Source organism: Elephantulus edwardii, unplaced genomic scaffold (assembly GCF_000299155.1).
Source record: "Elephantulus edwardii isolate Elephantulus edwardi_28Jun2011 unplaced genomic scaffold, EleEdw1.0 scaffold00178, whole genome shotgun sequence".
NCBI lineage: Eukaryota > Metazoa > Chordata > Mammalia > Macroscelidea > Macroscelididae > Elephantulus > Elephantulus edwardii.
The window spans coordinates 6,482,341-6,489,144 of NW_006399928.1; the positions used below are offsets into that span (position 1 = coordinate 6,482,341).

General features: G+C 45.0%; 1 pseudogene; it reads left to right on the forward strand.

Annotated features, from left to right (window-relative positions):
- Positions 1–3,208: 3,208 nt before the first annotated feature.
- On the forward strand, positions 3,209–6,429 carry LOC102855966 (annotated as a pseudogene).
- Positions 6,430–6,804: the final 375 nt, after the last annotated feature.

Consider the following 6,804-nt stretch of genomic DNA (forward strand, 5'->3'; position numbering starts at 1 on the left):
ACTCATAGCGACCCTTTGTACAACAGCCCTAAACTCTGCCCTATCCTGCGCCAATCTCACCATCTCTGACACATCTACCTCCATTATCCCAGTCACTGCACCAATCCATTTCATGCAGGGTCTACCTTTCCTGCGCTGTCCTTCTACCCTCCCAAGCATGACTCTCTCTCCAAGGACTGGTCGGTCCCTCCTTGCAACATGTCCAAAGTATGTCAGATGAAGCCTCAGAATCCTTGCCTCCAAGAAGCAGCCTGGCTTCACCCTCCCTAGGACAAACCTATTCGTTTTCATAGCAACCCATGGTATATTCAATACTCTTCTACAACACCACAGCTCAAAGACATCAATTCTCCTTCTACCATCCTTAGTCGTTGTCCAGCTCTCTGATGCACAGCAAGTGATTGCTAAGACCATGGCATGTATCAGGCACACCTTAATCTCTAGACTGACATCGTTGCTCTTCAGTACTTAGAGAGGTCTCTAACAAAAGACCTTCCCATTGCAATAAGCCTTTTAATTTCTGACTGCTGGTGCCAAGAATGTTGACTGTGGAGCCAAGCAAACCAAAACTGCGAACAATCTCAATTTCTTCACCGTCCATTATGGTGCCTCCAATTGGCCCAGTGGTGAGAATTTTTGTTTTCTTGATATTGAGCCTCAAACCATACTGAAGGCTGCAGTCCTTGACCTTCTGCAGCAAGCACTTGTCCTCCTCAGTTTCAGCAAGCAGGGTTGTGTCATCTGCATAACGCAGATTGTTGATGATCCTTCCTCCAATCCTGATGCCACATTTCTCCTCATAGAGCCCAGCCTCCCGGATAATCTGTTCTGCATAAAGATTGAAAAGGTATGGAGACAGGATGCAACCCTGGTGTACACCCTTCCCAATTTTGAACCATGCAGTGTTTCCCTGCTTCATTCTGATGACTACCGCCAGGTCCAAGTATAGATTTCACAATAGCACAATCAAGTTTCCTGGGATTCCCATTCTTCTCAGAGTTTGCCATAGTTTGTTATAATCCGCACAGTCAAATGCCTTTACGCAATCGATGAGACAAAGATAGACATTCTTCTAGTACTCCTTGCTTTCAGCCAAGATCCATCTAACATTAGCTACCATATCCCTAGTACCACGGCCCCATCTAAACCCAGCCTGCACTTCTGATAGTTCTCTGTTGATGTGCTCTTCCAGTTGGTTTTGGATAATTTTCAGCAGAGTCTTGTTCGCATGTGATATTAATGATATCTGTGACATTAATGATATTGTTTGATAATTTCCACACTCTGTGGGATCACCTTTCTTTGGAATGGGAACAAATAAAGATCTCTTCCCGTCAATTGGCCAAGTGGTTGTTCTCCAGATTGCTTGGCACAACTTGGTGACCACATCTAGGGCAGCATCTGTTAGTTGAAATATGTCAATTGGTATACCATCTATTCCTGGGGCCTTATTCTTAGCCAGTTCTTTCAAAGCAGTCTGAATTTCTTCCTTCATCACTATAGGCTCTTGCTCATATGTTGTTTCATTAAATTCTTCTGTGTCTGCCAATTCCTCTTGGCATAATTACTCTGTATACTCTTTACATCTTTTTTTAATACTTGCAGGATCACTCAATATTCTGCCAAAACATCCTTGAGTATTGCAACTTCAGCCTTGAATTTCAGGGTTAGTTTATTTAAAAACAAATAAAGGATGAGAGTCAGTGTGGAGTCAAGTCGGGCACGACTCATAGTGACTCCACGAACAAAATTCCTGGAGACTTTCTATAAGTATTGTCTTTCTCAAAGTTCATAGAATTTCCTGAGGCATGTTGTTTAGGAAGTGGATGGCACTCCTGCTTCCAATACCATGTGCAAAATGCTCCCTATATATTAATCCCATTTAAACCTCACAAGCCCATCATGTAGGCAGTATTCTCAATTATGTTCTATTGATCCATGTATCTGTCATTTTACCAGTACCATGCTGTCTTAACCACCATGGCAGTGTAGTAGGATTTGAAATCAGGGAGTGAGATACCTCCTACCTTTCTCCTATTTTTAAGTACATTTATTTTCACCCTACCTGAAAATCCCAAGGCTTATCAATATCTAAGCACCCTGCTTAGAGTCATCCTTCTGATAAATGACCAGAACTGAGTAATTTTTGGATGTTTTGTAAATTACTGTTAACCTCTGCAAAGTATCTTTGGAACCATGTGGAACATTGATTCCCTTCTTGTGTTTCTAGTTATACATGTAGATCATTTTCATTGTTAAATTTTTTTTACCTTTTTTTTACAGGAACAATGATTTTGTAAATTAGTATCTAACTTGGGAGGGACAGGAGAATAATATGCTGGGTGAACTAAATCAGTTCCACAAGGATAGATATTGTATAAAAACATTATTGTAGAGTAAGTATAAGGATCCAAGGAGGGTTGTACCATTTGGTGGGAGGGGTGAGGGAAATTGGAATAATCTGTTCTCTAAAACAATTTATTTGAAATTTGTAAATAAATTAGTATGAATAAATTTCTACCTCTTAATGTATATCTGGAGAGATATAGTAAAGAATATATCATTTAAGTTTAATACTGAGAAATAGTTAGACTTTGGGTGTATTTAGATTATTAGAATGTAGGGATTGGGTAGACTCGGATATAATGGAATACTATGTATTATTAAAAAATAATGAACTTGTAAAACACTATACAACATGGAGGACTAAGAGGATATTATGCTGAGTGAAATATTATAGTTACAAAAGGACAAATGCTACGTAGTATCACTGTTATAAAGCAGGTCTGATATGGGGAGGGGGCGTTGAGAGGAGAACAGGACAAGAGTGGAGAGACAATGACAATTGCATTGGAACAGATAAACGGAAGAACTGTTTAAAAGGAATGCATGATTAGGCACCATACATATGAAAACAGCTGAGAATAAGAGGTAAATAAAGATGACTGGGGGGGAGGAAGAAGGTAAGTAATTGTACAGGTTTTTCCTGAATGTCTGCAATAGAAAGTTGTCAGAGGGAAAGAAGGTTAATAAAAGTGTTAAAACAAGCCGCGCTCTGAGGCTCGCCCGGGAGGGCCGGAGCGGCGCTCAATATTTTTATTTGGCTGCTACCCTGAAATACAGGCCCTAAAAATGCCTGCTTATTTGGATTTAGAAGATGACATAGATAACTTATAAAAATTAAGAAAGACTTTTTGGTTGTATTGTCCACTTGGCATATGCCTCTGGAATAATATGCACCATGGTTTTAGCTGACCTTCCAAACTTAGAACACATCTATACTTCCTTGTGTTCATCAGCGATGGAAGACTCAGATATGGATTTTGACCCTGGACTGGAAGATGATGACACAAAAAAAGATAATATTTTGGAAGAGTCCACTATCTTTGTGGCCTTTAAGGGAACTATAGATGATAAAGACTTCAAGTGGAAATTGAACACAATATTGGAGAATGTACCAAATTTGTTACACATGGAATCCAGCAAACTAAAAGTGCAGAAAGTGGAGCCCTGGAACAGTGTCCGTGTGACGTTTAACGTCCCCCGAGAAGCAGCAGAGCAGCTAAGGATCTTGGCTCAGAGCAACAACCAGCAGCTTCGAGACCTGGGGATTCTCTCCGTTCAGATTGAAGGTGAAGGTGCTATCAACCTGGCTTTGGCTCAGAATCGAAACCAAGATGTGAGAATGAATGGCCCTATGGGAGCTGGGAATTCCGTTAGAATGGAGGCAGGATTTCCCATGGCAGGTGGTCCAGGATTAATAAGGATGACCAGCCCTGCCACTGTTATGATACCCCAGGGTGGAAATGTGTCGTCTTCCATGATGGCACCAGGACCCAATCCAGAGCTGCAACCGAAGACTCCCCGCCCTGCTTCTCAGTCAGATTCTATGGATCCACTCCTCTCTGGGCTCCATGTACAGCAGCAGAGTCATCCCTCAGGATCTGTTGCTCCTCCACACCACCCAATGCAGTCTGTTTCTGTGAACAAACAAATGAACCCTGCTAATTTTCCTCAGCTGCAGCAGCAGCAACAGCAACAACAGAGGCAGCAACAGTTGCAGGCAAGACCTCCACAGGAGCATCAGCAGCAGGCACCGCCACAGGGAATTAGACCCCAATTTACAGCCCCACCTCAGGTGCCTGTTCCTCCAGGCTGGAACCAGCTGCCTTCTGGAGCCCTTCAGCCTCCTCCAGCCCAGGGTTCTCTGGGCACAATGACTGCAAACCAAAGATGGAAGAAGGCTCCTCTGCCTGGCCCAATGCAGCAGCAACTCCAGGCAAGACCATCCTTAACCACGTTACAGACACCTTCCCACCCTCCCCCTCCATATCCCTTTGGCAGCCAGCAAGCCTCACAAGCCCATATAAACTTTTCTCAGATGAACAATCCAGGCCAGTTCACAGCTCCCCAGATGAAGAGCTTGCAGGGAGGGCCCTCCAGGGTCCCCACCCCTCTGCAGCAGCCCCACCTCACCAACAAGTCTCCTGCCTCCTCACCCTCCTCCTTCCAGCAGGGATCTCCTGCCTCCTCCCCAACGGTTAACCAAACTCAGCAGCAGATGGGACCAAGGCCACCTCAAAATAACCCACTTCCCCAGGGATTTCAGCAGCCCGTCAGCTCTCCAAGTCGGAATCCTATGGTTCAACAGGGAAATGTGCCACCTAACTTCATGGTGATGCAGCAGCAGCAGCAACCACCAAACCAGGGGCCACAGAGTTTACATCCAGGCCTAGGAGGAATGCCTAAACGCCTCACACCTGGCTTCTCAGCAGGACAGGCCAATCCGAACTTCATGCAAGGCCAGGTGCCTTGGACCACAGCAACCACCCCTGGGAATTCAGGAGCCCCTCAGCTGCAAGCAAATCAAAATGTCCAGCATGCAGGTGGTCAAGGATCCGGGCCTCCTCAAAACTAGCTGCAGGTGTCCCACGGGCCACCAAATATGATTCAGCCCAGCCTCATGGGAATTCATGGCAACATGAACAACCAGCAGGCTGGTAGTTCTGGAGTTCCTCAGGTGAACCTGGGCAACATGCAAGGCCAGCCCCAACAGGGCCCACCATCTCAACTGATGGGCATGCACCAGCAGATTGTGCCCTCTCTGGTCCAGATGGTCCAACAAGGAACTTTGAACCCTCAGAACCCCATGATTCTCTCAAGGGCTCAGCTTATGCCACAGGGCCAGATGATGGTGAACCCTCAGAACCAAAATCTTGGACCCTCTACCCAAAGGATGACCCCACCTAAGCAGATGCTATCCCAGCATGGCCCACAAATGATGGCGCCACATAATCAGATGATGGGGCCTCATGGGCAAGTTTTGCTCCAACAGAACCCAATGATAGAACAGATCATGACCAATCAGATGCAGGGGAATAAGCAGCAGTTTAATACTCAGAACCAATCCAATGTTATGCCGGGACCAGCACAAATAATGAGGGGACCAACTCCGAACATGCAAGGAAACATGGTGCAATTTACAGGACAGATGTCAGGACAGATGTTGCCCCAGCAAGGGCCTGTGAACAATAGTCCTTCTCAGGTTATGGGGATTCAGGGGCAAGTCTTGAGGCCACCAGGACCTAGCACACACATGGCCCAGCCGCATGGTGATCCAGCTACCACAGCAAACAGTGATGTCAGCTTGCCTCAAATGATGCCTGATGTTAGCATGCAACAAACCAACATGGTCCCTCCCCATGTACAGGCCATGCAGGGAAACAGTGCCTCGGGAAACCACTTCTCAGGCCATGGGATGCCTTTCAATGCACCTTTCAGTGGAGCACCCAGTGGAAATCAGATGTCCTGTGGTCAGAATCCAGGCTTCCCTGTGAATAAGGATGTCACACTAACAAGCCCATTGTTGGTCAATTTACTGCAAAGTGACATCTCTGCTGGCCATTTTGGGGTAAATTATAAGCAGAATAATGCAAACGCAAATAAACCGAAGAAGAAGAAACCACCTCGGAAGAAGAAAAATAGTCAGCAAGATCTAAACACCCCAGATACTCGCCCTGCTGGTCTGGAAGAGGCTGATCAGCAGTCATTGTCCGGAGAGCAAGGAATTAACTTGGACAACTCAGGCCCTAAACTGCCAGAATTTTCAAACCGGCCACCAGCCTCTTCACAGAGTTTAGTTTCAAAGGAAACTCCAGCTACAGCACTGCAGGGGTGTGTTGCTAGACCAGAACTTGAGGTGAATACCACCATAGTCTCTGGACAAAGCAGTGAGCCCAAAGAGATAGTTGAAAAATTGAAAAATCCAAAACCCCTAGCCGAAGAAACTCCCGAACTGAAGAGCCAAGTGTGGCTTCTGAAAGTGTGGAAAATGGACATCGTAAACGATCCTCTCGGCCTGCTTCAGCCTCCAGCTCTACTAAAGACGTAACCAGTGCGGTGCAATCCAAGCGAAGAAAATCCAAGTAAATGAGCTGGACAGCAACTTGATACTTGTAAATGTGTGTGAATTTTACAAAAAGCAATTTTGAGCTGTGACTTTTCTAAAACCATTTCTGTACAGTTAGTCCTTTTAATAATGTGCCCTTTTCCTAGTTCTGCAAACTGTTTCGTAAAGTGCAATGGGAAAAGCAGGGTTATTAAGCCCTTTTGGTGTTGCAAGGTGAAGTTCAAGGTTTCTAAGATGTTGCCATGTATTGAGAGGAGCTGATGCCATTGTAAATGTTATTAGTTTTCACATTTCCTAAGCAGCCTAGAGTACAGGGTGAGCATTTTTAAATCTTCTAATGATGTGGAAGTATTGTGTGTAAATAGCTGTAGAAGGGGCAAAAGCAATCTTCTCAT